The sequence below is a fragment of the Meles meles genome, chromosome 12 (genome assembly GCF_922984935.1).
Source record: "Meles meles chromosome 12, mMelMel3.1 paternal haplotype, whole genome shotgun sequence".
Classification (NCBI taxonomy): Eukaryota; Metazoa; Chordata; class Mammalia; order Carnivora; family Mustelidae; genus Meles; species Meles meles.
The window spans coordinates 416191-430353 of NC_060077.1; positions in this window are offsets into that span (position 1 = coordinate 416191).

The window sequence follows — 14163 nt, forward strand, 5'->3', positions numbered from 1 at the left end:
GAGAAATGAAACGCAAATGCTACTGGAAAATTGCAAAGTCATTTAGAGTTGCTTCCTGAAGTGCTGGATTGGAAGCGAGGAGTCTCCTGACTGAACCCTGGGAGGCAGCAAAGCATCTGCAGGGAAGTTTGAGTCTGTGTGTGTGAGATGGCACGGGCATCGAGCTCTGGTGCTCTGAGGGCCTGTACACCACCCTTGATTTTAGTTTAGGAGAAAAGAGAAAGTTTTGGGTGGAAGCAGTAACTTCCTGCTTAATTTTGACTTCTCCAACACAAAGGAATCACAAACCACTTTCCCCTGGGAATGAAGTCCCTCTCTTTCCCGCGGAGGTTTTAAACATGGTCTCACTAAGGCAGAGAGACTAAGGCAAAGAGCCTTGCTCTTCTCTAGCCACACTTCTCATGATGCTCCTGGAGACTGAAACTGAACACCTAAGGGGTATTGGAAGATACTGAATGGGACTGGATTCAGCCCTGGGGCAGACAGCTGCAAGTCTTGATTCCCTAGGTTAGCGGGGACTCCCAGCTCCCATTTCCTTCCTTAGCCTACTGATTTGAGGGGAGGTCAGGAAGAAGCATGTTCTTGAGCCGTCTTAGGGTGGGTCTACCACTGGAAGAGCCAAAGGGCTCAAGTTTGCTGGAGCAGCTAGGCCAAGAACACGTGCTATCAGAAGAGCTGTGCGTGCTGCTGTTCCCCGGGGGTGAACTATGCAACCCCTAAGCTCCAGAGGGCCTTAGCAGACCACCCGCTACCCTTTCCCCCTGCTGTGCAGTCAAGTTCACACAGACTGGAAGCAGTCAGGACTTTGGAAAACAGTGGGAAACCTCCAAGGGGACCTGCTTATTGGTACAGACATACTTAGGCCTCCCCCAACCAACCACTATTCCCCTTTGGAAGAAAGAAATTATTTCATAAAGCAGTTGCCAGTTGCACACTGGGCCACTTACCTTGACATTACACCAAGTCCCAGATGATCTGATTCTGGGACAGCCTTCATAGGAATCGGGGGAATCAAGAGAGTTCTGCGATGAGGACTTTTCACTCTTCTGCTGGACAGTACCTACTACCGTTTACAATGCCTGCCAGTTTAGCAGAGGATTCAGCTGCTTCTTGATTCCACTGTAACAGGTGTGTGTGTATATATACATATATATATGCAACTTAGTTACGATCTAGCAATAACTTCAGGGCAGAAGCTGGCTCTCATCCTACTTCAAACTTGCTTTCACTGCTGAAGCCTTACCTCTCCCTACCTCCCACATTCCCTCCTAGACAGAAGTTAAAAATAATATCCTGAAGGTTGGTTAGTAACCTCAGTAAGAATTAGAACTGCTATCATTTGCTCATTTTGGAGAAAGAACTTGCCTTTAAGTCTTTTGATCTTGGTGAAGGTTTCCATTCAGGAAAAAAGATGTCAAACCACCCTGATTTGTTGTTGTTCATCGTTATTAAACCAAATAAAGGCTGAATTCCAAGATCCCATTTCAGTTACTATCTAATCTAGGTAGAAAACTTGATTTTTATCTCCCAGTGCCCTCCCTTGCCCCTCATGGATCCTTGGTCTTAATTATCATGAAACATCTTAATTCTTCCAATTATTCCATAGCTTTGGCTCTGATCGTTTTGAGACTTGTTTTAAGACTTGGGAGAGCTGACTAGTTCTCAGTACCCTGGAATAGCTGGATCCAAGCTCATACCCAGAAGCTATGCAGGAGTCCATGCACAATATATATTGTATAAATTTGTTGAAATCTTTCAGATGTGAATGTGTTATTTCAAGTGGCTTATATTAAGATTCTCTCAGAGTTACATGGCTGTTAAAGCAAACCCAGATGTGTATTTTTTGTTACAGAGCTCTGCTTTATAATTTTATAACAAAATTTCACTGGAGAAAAAAAAAATTATTTTTGAAGTCATTCTATTCTATTGGCCAATGCATTTGTTTTGGCTCCCAGGAAGGGAGAATCTTCTCAGTATAAAGGGTGTCTATTTAATGTCACAAAGTCAGAATCATCATTGAAAGAAATACAGAAATTACAGAAAGAAACTGTTATTTTGATAGATGAAAAATGGTGTTTCAATTTGAGTGAGGTAGAAAACATTTTAGGCTAGTTACTCATTTATGTTTCCATTTCTTATTTTTGTCTTGTCTGTTTTTCACCCGTTGTAACCACTTCATGGATTCTAGGTATCACCATTTTATCTGTGATATTTGTGATATACATCTTGTCCTTTAACATTTTGTTCATGTTTGGACCTATGGACAATTCAAACTCTTCTGAGATAATATTTTTCTGATTTGACTTCTCCAATCATTTTTAAAATATTTTTTATTGTTATGTTAGTCACCGTACAGTATGTCATTCATTTGTAATGTAGCGTTCCATGATTCATTGTTTGCCTATAACACCCAGTACTCTATGCAATATATGCCTTCCTTAATGCCCGTCACTTGGCTCACCCATCCCCAACCGCTCCCCTCTGAAGCCCTCAGTTTGATTCTCTGAGTTCATAGTCTCTCATGGTTCATCTCCCCCATTGATTGCCCCTCCTTGTTTTCCCCTTCCTTCTTCTAATGTCCTCTATGCTATTCATTATGTTCCACAAGTAAGTTAAACTATATGATAATTGTCTTTCTCTGCTTGAGTTATCTCACTCAGCATAATCTCTTCCAGTTCCATCCATGCCAATGCAAATGGTGGGTATTCATCCTTTCTGCTGGCTGAGCAATATTCCATTGTATATATGGACCACATCTTTATCCATTCATCCATTGAAGAGCATCTCAGTTCCTTCCATGGTTTGGCTATTGTGGACATTACTGTTATGAACATTTGGTGCCTATGGCCTTTCTTTTCACTATATCTGTATCTCTGGGGCAAATACCCAATAGTGCAATTGCTGGGTCATAAGATAGCTTTATTTTTAACTTTTTGAGGAACCCCCACACTGTTTTCCAAAGTGGCTACACCAACTTGCATTCCCACCAACAGTGTAAGAGGGTTCCCCTTTCTCCACAACCTCTCCAACATTTGTTGTTTCTTACCTGTCAATTTTTGTCATTATAACTGGTGTAAGGGAGTATCTCAAGGTGGTTTGGATTTGAATTACCCTGATGGCTAACTTTACACCTTAAACAACTGGAGAAAGAACAACAGATAAAGCCTAAGCCATGTATAAGAAGAGAAATAATTAAACTTAGAGCAGAGACCAATGAATTAGAAACTAGAAATACAGTAGAAAACATCAATGTAACTAGAAGCTTGTTCTTTGAAAAAAATTAATAAGGTCAATAAACCACTTACCAGACTTATCCAAAAGAAAAGGGGAAGGACCCAAATTAATAAAATTATGAATGAAAGGGGAGTGATCACAACGAACACCAAGGAAATACAAACAATTACTAGAAATTATTATCAACAACAGTAAGCCAATAAATTAAGCAACCTAATGGATGCCTTCCTGGAAACTTATAAACTATCAAGACTGAAACAGGAAGACACTGACAGCTTGAATAGACCAGTAACCAGTAACGAGATTGAAACAATGATAAAAAAACAAAACAAAACCTCCCAAAAAACAGGAGTCCAGCTCCTGATGCATTCCCTGGGGAATTTTACCAGAAATTCAAGGAAGAAACAATAACTATTCTCCTGAAGCTCTTTCCAAAAAAATATAGAAGCAGAAGGAAAACTTTCAAACTCACTCTATGAGGCCACGTCACATCTATCCCAAAACCAGGCAAAGACCCCATTAAAAAAGAGAATTACAGACCAATATCCCTGATGAATATGGATGCCAAAATTCTCAATAAGATCCTAGTTAATAGGATCCAACAGTACATTAAAAGGATTATCCATGATGACCAAATGAGATTTATCCCTCGGACACAAAGGTGGTTCAACATTCACAAATCAATCAATGTGATAGAACACATAAATAAGAGAAGGGACAGGAATCACACAGTTCTTTTAGTTGATGCAGACAAAGCATTTGAAAAAATGCAGCATCCTTTCCTGATTAAAACTCTTCAGAGTGTAGGCATAGAGAGATCTGTCCTCAATTTCACAAAATCATCTATGAAAAGCCCACAACGAATACCATTCTTCAAAGTGGAAAAGCTGAGAGCCTTTCCCTTAAGATCAGGAACACAACAAGGAAGGAAGCCCACTCTCACCCTATTGTTCAATATGGTACTGGAAGTCCTAGCAACAGCATTCAGACAACAAAAAGAAATAAAAGATATTCAGATTGGCAAAAAAGAAGTCAAACTCTCTCTCTTTGTGGATGACATGAGGCTTTATGTGGAAAACCCAAAAGACTTCACCTCCAAATTACTAGAACTAATACAGCAATTCAGTAATGTGGCAGGGTACAAAAATCAATGCACAGAAATCAGTTGCTTTCCTATACACTAACAATGTACCTGTAAAAAGAGAAAGTAGGGAATTGATTCCATTTACAATAGCACCAAAACCCTTAAAATACCTTGGAATAAACCTAACAAAAGAGGTAAAGGATCTCCATTCTGGAAACTACAGAATACTTATAAAGGAAATTGAGGAAGACACAAAAAGATGGGAAAACATTCCATGCTCATGGATCAGAAGAAAAACATTGTTAAAATGTCTATGCTGCCCAGACTAATCAATACTTTCAATGTCATCCCAATCAAAATACCAACACCATTTTTCAAAGTGCTGGAACAAGCAATCCTAAAATTTGTTTGGAACCAGAAGAGATCCCCAAATCATGAAGGAAATGTTGAAAAGAAAAATAAAGCTGGGGTCATCACATTGCCTGATTTCAAGCTATATTACAAAGCTGTGATTATCAAGACAGCATGGTACTGGCACAAAAACGACACACAGATCAATGGAACGGAATAGAGAGCCCAGATATGGACCATCAACTTTATGGTCAACTAATCTTTGACAAAGTAGGAAAAAATATCCAATGGAAAAAAGACAGTCTCTTCAATAAATTGGACTGGGAAAATTGGACAGCTATATACAGAAGAATTAAACTCGACCATTCTCTTACACCATACACAAAGATAAACTAAATGGATGAAAGACCTCAACGTGAGACAAGAATCCATCAAAATCCTAGAGGAGATCATAGGCAGTAACCTTTTCAACATCAGCCACAGCAACTTCTTTCAAGGAAAACAAAAGCAGAAATGAGGGCTTCTGGGACTTCATCAATATGAAAATCTTCTGCATAGCAAAGGAAACAGTCAACAAAACAAAAAGACAACCCACAGAATGAGAGATGATACTTGCAAGTGACACTACAGATAAAGGTCTAGTTTCCAAGATTTATTAAGAACTTCTCAAACTCAACACCCAAAAGGCAAATAATCAAGTCAAAAAATGGGCAGAAGACATGAACAGACACTTCTCCAAAGAAGACATACAAATGGTTAACAGGCACATGAAAAAATGTTCTCTCAACATTTTTAAAAGATTTACTTATTTTATTTGAGAGAAAGAGGGAGCATGAGTGGGAGGAAGGGCTGAGGGAGAAGGAAAGAGATTCCTAAGCAGACTCCCCACTGAGCACAAACCCAACATGGGGCTCAATCCTAAGATCCTGAGGTCATGACCTGTGCCGAAATCAAGAGTGAGACACTTAACTGAATGACATATTCCTCATATGCTCTTGTCTTTTTTACCCCATAGTTTTTTTTTTCTTTTTTAATTAATTAATTAATTTTTTTCAGCATAACAGTATTCATTGTTTTTGCACAACACCCTGTGCTCCATGCAATACGTGCCCTCCCTACTACCCACCACCTGGTTTCCCCCAACCTCCCACCCCCGCCCCTTCAAAACCCTCAGGTTGTTTTTCAGAGTCCATAGTCTCTTATGGTTCGCCTCCCCTTCCAATTTCCCTCAACTTCCTTCTCCTCTCCATCTCCATCCCCATAGGTTTTTGATGCTTCCAGATTTACTAAATTCTAAGGTTGGATTTATTTGCTTTTAAGTTTTTATTTTTTAATTATAGGTCCACAGGAAGTTGTGAAAACAGTGAAGAGAGATTCCATGTACCGCTCATCCAGGTTCCCCCAGTGCTTACATTTTAGGTAACTATTGTTCAATATCCCATCTGGGAAACGGACATCGGTATGTGTGTGCAGTTCTTTGTCATCTTATCATATGTGTAGGTTCCTGTAACCACCACTGCAATCAAGGTACAGAACCGTCCATCCACACAGAGCCTTCCCTCATGCTATCCCTTTACTGTTTGCCTCATTCTCCTCCCCATCTCTAACCCCTCTGAACACTAGTCTAACCTTCACTTCTGTGATTGTGTCATTTCAAGAATGTTATGCAAATGAAATCATACAGAATATGGCCTTTTGAGATTGGCTTTGTTCACTCAGCATTCTGCCTTGAGATCCATCCAAGTTGTTACATGCATCAACATTTTACTCCCTTTAACTGCTGAGGAGTGCTCCAGGCTATGGCCATACCAGAGTTTGCTTAGCCATTCCTCTATTCGGAGATAGTTTGGTGGTTTCCACTTTTGGGCTATAACCAATAAAACTGCTATGGAAAGTCAGGTACAGCCTTTGGTATGGACATAACTTTCATTTCTCTGGGATAAATGCCCAGGGTTTCTACTGCTGGGGTGTAGGGGAAGTCTATGCTCAGATTCTTTAATAAACTGCCAAATTATTTCCCAGACTGGTCGCACCATTTTGTACACTCACCTGCAATGTATGACAGATCCAGTTTCTCCGTATCCTCACCAGCACCTGGTACTGTCACTGTTCCTTCTTTTAGCTCTTCTGGCAGACTCGTTATGGTCTAATTTGCATTTCTCTGAAAGCTAATGATATTGAACATGTTTGTCACCAGCTTATTTCCCATCCACATAGTCTCTTTGGTGAAATGTCTCTTCATGTCTTTTGCCTATTTTCTGATTGGATTGTTTCCCTATTTAATGCCGAGTTTTGAGGGTTCTTTATAAATTTTAAACATGGGTCCTTTGTCAGATATGTGGTTTGCAAATGTTTTTCTCACAGACTGCAGCTTGTCTTGTTATCATTTTAATGGGGACTTTCACAGTGTAAAAAGTTTGAATTTTAATGAGGTTAAATTTATTGATTTGTTCTCTTATGCATTAGGTTTTTGACATCACGTCTAGAACTCCTTGCATATCCCTAGGTCATGAAGGTTTTGTACACTTCTTAAAGTTTTATCATTTCGTATTTTCCTTTAAGCCGGTGGTCTATTTTGCGTTAGTTTTTGCATATGGTGTGAGCTTTAGTTGGGGTTCATTTTCCTTTGGCCACAGATAACCTGAATTGCTTCAGCACCCTTTGTGAAAAGACCATCCTTCCTCCATTTAATTGCTTTTGTGCCTGTCTCAAAAGTTTTGAATTTTGCCTCTTATAGAGCACAGAGCCCAAATTCAGATATGGTGACAGCATCAGTTCTGTGACCTGAAATATCCCATCTGGGGACAAGCCACACTGGGACTTAATGGTTGTGTTGGATTTAGTCTTGTAGGTGTTCAGTGTGTCATGGAGAGAACTTAACATCAGGGACAAGTTGTTATCAGAGCTGAATACAATAGGCAATTTACTGGCAGGTAGAGCAGATTGAGAGAGAGAGAGAGAGAGAGAGAGAGAGAAATATAGTTTGTAGATGGGAGAAAGCATTCTTTTTTTAAAATTTTAAATATTATTTTATTTTTTCAGTGTTCCAAGATTCGTTGTTTATGCACCACACCCAGTGCTCCATGCAATACATGCCCTCCTTAATACCCACCACTAGGTTCCCCCAACCCCCCATTCCCCTTCCCTCCAAAACACTCAGTTTGTTTCTCAGAGTGCACGGTCTCTCATAGTTGGTCTCCCCCTCTGATTTCCCTCAACTCTCTTCTCCTCTCCATCTCCCCATGTCCTCCATGTTATTCCTTATGCTCCACAAGTAAGTGAAACCATATGATACTTATTTCACTCAGCATAATCTCCTCCAGTCCCATCCATGTTGATACAAAAGTTGGATATTCATCCTTCCTGGTGGAGGCATAATACTCCACAGTATATATGGACCACATCTTCTTTATCCATTTGTCTGTTGAAGGATATCTTCTTACCAAAATGTGCTGGCTGAGAGGCAAGTGGCCTATGAGATCATCAAGAAGCCAGCTTGGGAATGCTTGGTACATTCAGAGAAATGCTCCTGCATCATGAGCCAGTTCTCAGGATGTAGCTTAAAACCACTGAACTTTTTTCTACCTTAATGATGCTTATACTCCTGATTTGGAAACGATAGAACTCTGGTTTGAAAATGCTTCTCACTCTAAGATCTCCCCAGAGAAGGGACAAAACCTGACAACTCCAATCTTTTTTGCACAATGTATGAACTGATGTCAAACTCACAAGCAGGATGAAGTTTATGTGATCGAGTGATGAGACCACAGATTTTCTGGGTGATAAGTTGCAGCTACAATAACATGAACTTCCACTGGGGAAATCACTCCTTCAAATAAGGCTACAGTGGATTGCCCCTTCTGGTTGACTTCTGCTCCTTTGCATACATACCCTGCTCTGGAGTTGGGGACACAGGACTGCTTCTTAGGGACAGGAATGACCGAGGTGAAGGGCCTGCTTACTTTCTGCTGAGGGACTTGACTGAGTGTAAAACAAAATGGCTTTTGCAGCCTCTGGGGTCGGGAGCACAGCCAGCTCCACGGAAATCACCACCAGCTTCTTGCTCAGACCCAGACTGAAGGTTTAAAACAGGCTCTCAGTCCCAGTATACCTGGCTGAGAAACTAAAATTTTTATGACCTGACTTTGCATTCAAGGACCTGAATGCAATTTAATTCTCTAAGACACAAAAGCTGGGAAAAAAGGGGATGAGCCTCCACCAGAGGAGGAGAATACATCTGAAGGACAGTGAAGGAGAAAAGTGAATCATGAAGACAGCTGCTTCGTCTGACCCGCTGGCGCCCAGCTCCCTGTCATGGGCACATGGAGCCTCGTGCTTACCTGTCGTGGATCATTTGTAAATGCATCCAGGATCCCCAGCAGCTTTTATGAGTTCACTGTAGGTTTTGAGCTCACTCCAAGTGTCTACAAACAGACTGTAGACCACAAGGTGAAGGGATAGCAATGTGAATAGGAAAGAGACAGCCTCTGAAGACCAAGTTAGACTTCCTTTTTGTGGTAAAATATACATAACATGAAATGTACCATCTTAACCATTTTCCAGTTACTATTCAGTAGTGTTGAATACATCCACATCGTTGTGCAGCTGTCTTCACCATCCATTTCCAGAACTTTTCTCCTCTTGTGAAATTAAAACTCCATACCTATTAATCACTAACTCTCCCATTTCCCCTCTCCCAGGCCTCTGGGAACCTCTATAATAATTTCTGTCTTTATGGTTTTGACCACTCTAGGGACCTCATATAAATGGAATCATTAGTATTTGTCTTTTGGGAACTGGCTTATTTCACCGAACATAATGCCCTTGAGGCTTATCCATGTTGTAGCAGATGTCAGAATTTCCTTCTCTTTAAAGGCTGAATAATATTCCATTTATGTGTAGACCACATTTTGCTTATCCTTTCATCTGTTGATGGACACTTGTATTGCTTTCACATTTTTGCTGTTGTGAATAATTCTTCTAAAAACATGGGTGTGCAAATATCTGAGACAGTGCTTTCAATTCTTTTAGGTATAGACCCAGAAGTGGAATGGCTTGGTTACATGGTATTTCTATTTTTAATTTTTTTTGAGGATTTGCCATACTGTTTGGCATAGTGGCTGCACAATTTTACATTCCCGCCAACGGTGCACGAGGCTTCCAGTTTTCCCACATCTTTGCCAGCACTCGTTGTTTTCTGTTTTGTAATGGCTGCTGTCCTAATGGGGGAGGTGATATTTCATTGTGGTTTGGATTGCGTTTCCCCAGTGATTAATAACATTGAGCATCTCTACATGTGCTTGTTGGCATTTGTATAACTTCTTTGGACAAATGTTTGTTTAGTCTTTGCTCATTGTTGAGTTGTTTTGTTGTTGTTTGAGACTGAGCTAGAGTTTGGAAAGGGATGATAGAACTGTTTTTTTTTTCTTTTTATAAAATATTTAAAAATAATGAGGAGAAGGAAACGAGGCCCCAAATGGGGAGGCTAAAAACCTGTGCCAGCCTCAAACTGAGTTGTCTTTTGAGATTAAGCCAAGAACGTGGCTTCTGTGAATTTCAGATCATGTCTTTTAAGCAAGAAGATGGGCACGTATCTTGTGTTGTTGTCCAAGCAATGGGATGCTTAGATGTGTCTGGAAAACAGCCATATAGAAGCTAGCTGAGGGCCAGAGCTTGGTGAAAATCAGGTTATGGTCCATCTGAAATAGAATAAGCCACTGTCTCCCCTTTCTATTTTTTCATATTTTTCATTTGAAAAGATGCTGCTTCTAACTCTACCTATTTTTCCACACATTTCTATAACATGTGTGTTTTCTATAAACACACATTTCTATAAATGTGTGTTTTCCAACATTTCTATCACGGTGAGTTTGAAGGAGTTGGGGTGTGCAGAAGGGAGGTGGATGGTGATAGTTTTAATTCATCAAGAGTCTGCTGGACACCCACTGGGAAGCTGGCATGGGGTGTGGTGGGCACTCTGAGGGAAAAAACAGAGAATGACAAGATGTCTGATTGATAGGGAAAGCCTGAAGAATTTCCAAGCTCACTATGGAGAGAAGATGCCAGCTCAGGAACAGTGCAACAAAAACACAGTGGGGTGTAATGATTAGGAAAATGAAGGGACAACAGAGTTGACAAGGATCCAGGAGTATTCTCACATTGGTCTGGCCCACAGAACCTTAGCAGGTTGTACTGACCTTCAGAACAAGTGTCAAATAAGACCATGATGCTCATTCCTATTCCTATAGTTCACTCTGCTTTTTCAGTTCCTGTCTTTCTGCAGAGTACAGTGGGGAGGCTGAGGCAGGGTTGGGAGGGCTCTGCCACTGACCATTATGGAGGCATCTGCTCATTCATGGGGATGTCCTTCTGAGTCTGCTGGGAAGGTCTACTCTGGGAAAGCCTGTTTAACATCATCTTGGCTGGAGGGTCTTTTCTCAAGGTCTAGCGTTAGTAGAGCGGAGGCACATAAGTTGCTTATCAAACAGGAAGGAAAATTACCAATTTTTTTTTTTTAATAAACAGAGGTTAGAAGTAATCCTGGGGGTCTTTTTCAGTAGTTAACAACTGCAGGGGCAAGAGAGGCTGTAGTGGCCTCCAACACTGGGGTGCAATGGGGATATAAACCCCGGCAGTATGTTTTTTTTTTTTTTTAGCTTTTCTTTTTTTTTAAATTATTTTATTTTATTTTTGGTTTTTCATTCTTTTAATTTATTTATATTTTCAGTGTAACAGTATTCATTGTTTTTGCACAACACCCAGTGCTCCATGCAATACGTGCCCTCCCTATTACCCACCACCTCGTTCCCCCAACCTCCCACCCCACCCCTTCAAAACCCTCAGGTTGTTTTTCAGAGTCCATAGTCTCTTTTGGTTTGCCTCCCCTTCCAATTTCCCTCAACTTCCTTCTCCTCTCCATCTCCCAATGTCCTCCATGTCATTTGTTATGCTCCACAAATAAGTGAAACCGTATGATACTTGACTCTCTCTGCTTGACTTATTTCACTCAGCATAATCACTTCCAGTCCCATCCATGTTGCTACAAAAGTTGGGTATTCATCCTTTCTTTCTTTTTTTTTTTTTTTAATAAACATATAATGCATTAAACCCCGGCAGTTTTAATGTCAATCTCTTGTGGTCTTAATTGCGAAGCCCAGGACAGGCTACTCAGTGCTTACTGAAGATGACCTGTAAATGATAAGATTGTCCAGGCCAAATATAACTGACAAGCTGGACTTTTATAGACTGAATATTTGTTAGATATGGTGTGTCCATTTAAACTTTCACCACTCCCATTTTTCAAATAGCATTTTCCCCTGAAAGACCCTTAAATATGTCCAAACCACCCAACTACCAAAAGGGCGGCTTGAAAGAACAGGATGTGGGCCTGCCACTCCAGTGGGACCCCATTTAGCTTTCATAGGTGTCTTTATTTCCAGGATGCCAGGGAAGAGAACCAAGGGCTGTATTTGGATCCCTCCCTAATCAGCTTCGCCTCATGCTTCCCTCTGGCTGAGGGTCTGTGGGAGGTGAGCCCAGGATCCTCAAGGCTGTTTCAATTATGTCTCTATGTCCTTTCGATGTTTGCCCAGCAGATGTCTGTTCGTAGGTAAATCCAAATCAAAACCACAATGAGATATGACCTCATACCCACTAAGATGATTAAAATAAAAAAGACAGATGGCAAAAAATATTGGCAAGGCTGTGGGGAAATTTGGATTCCCACAGGTCGCTGGTGGGAATGTAACATGGTGCAGCTTCTTTAGACAACAATCTAGAAGTTCTTCAAAAGGTTGAACATAGAATTATCATATGATCCAACAATTCCACTCCCAGGTATATACCCAAGAGAAATGAGAATATTCCCTCTTCTGTGGTGCTAGAAAAGCTATTCTGGAACTATTATAATTGTTATACATACAAGAAATCAACATGCATTCATTCATGTAATTCATTCATTTAATAAATATTAAGTGTCTACCATGAGTCAGGCACTGGGAAACAGTAGTGAACAAAATAGAAAAAAAAAGCCCTGCACTCACCTACCTTACAAGCCAGTGGGGAGAGGGTCACAGGCTGCCCACTCCATCAGTAGAATAAGTGATAATTTAAGTAGAAATGTTGAGGTCAGGGAGATAATGCAATTTCAAGTATGATCACCAGGGAAGGCCTCACTGGAAAATCATGTAATTTGAATGAAGACCTGAAGGAAATGCAGGAGAGAGTTGTACAGATATCTGCAAGATTGTTCTAAGAAAAAAAAAAAGAAGAAGAAGAAGAAGAATGTTCTAGACAAAGGGATAGCAAGTACGTGGCTCTGAGGTGGAGGTGTGGCTGGCCCACCCATGGGGCAGCAAGACCAGTGGGACTGGTTGTGGAGTGGGTGGGTGGTGGCTTTTCCTCTGAATGAGATGGGGAGCTGTGGAGAACTGGGGACAGAGGAGGGATAGGTATGACCTGGGTTTTAAAAGGACCCCGCCGTTTATTTTGTGGGGAATAGAGTTGCTTGCTCACAGATACTCAGGACAAGGGGGAAGCAGGAGGACCTATTCAGAAGCTGTTATAGTAATGCAGAGGGGGATGGTGCAGTCCCGGAGGAGGCAGGTGGTGACTCGAAGCATCTGCCAATGCCCTTGGAAGAAGAGATGGATGAAGTGATGTAAGGTTTTGTCGTGGAGTTAGAGGGGATGTGGGCGGGTAAAATCCAAAGAGAAGCAGCAATGGAGAGAGGAGGTCTGGGCCACAGGCCAGCTGTTGCTGTTTTCTATACACAGCAGAGGGAAAGGGCTGCTGTCCTCGTCAAAGGATTGCTGCTGCCCATCTACTATGACATTGCAGAATTAATCGCTTGCTGGCTCCATTGTAAATGGTGGTGTGAAAGCGACATTAGTAAATGGAAAGGATAAAGTTGCTTTATTAGTTTGGTTTTCAAATCATGGAAAGAAAAACACTATATCGGTTCAGCGAGTAAACACACCCAGGTGCTTCTGAATCAGGAGGCAGAAAACCATTTGTGTTTACTTTTGAAGCTGGTTTTCTGGATGGGCCAAGAATAGAACACCATCGTTTCCTTCCATTGTGTGAGGACACATTCAGATTCCTTTTCTGTCTTACATGTTCACTTCCTTTCTCCTCCTCTTTATTTGATTGTTATAATTACCTGTTTTGGGTGGTTCAGTTGCATTCTGTGGAAAATAAAATAAAAAATATCTCTGAGAAAATATAAAATGGACAGGTCTGGAAGAAGCTCCTTGTCTAAGAATGTGTAATTAAGAAGACAAATTTACTGTAGGAAAGGTGCTCCTTGACTGGACTTAAAATATATTTTGAATGTTCAAACTTTGATTTTATTGCAGGTTTTCAGGGACACAATTATTACTTCAAATCCTGGAGACTTATTGCCGGTGTCGAGAATGCAGCACTGGTAACACAGATGAATCCCAATGTGACGGGTTATGGCCTAGGGCTTCTGTTGGCTGGCAGGGTGGTAATAG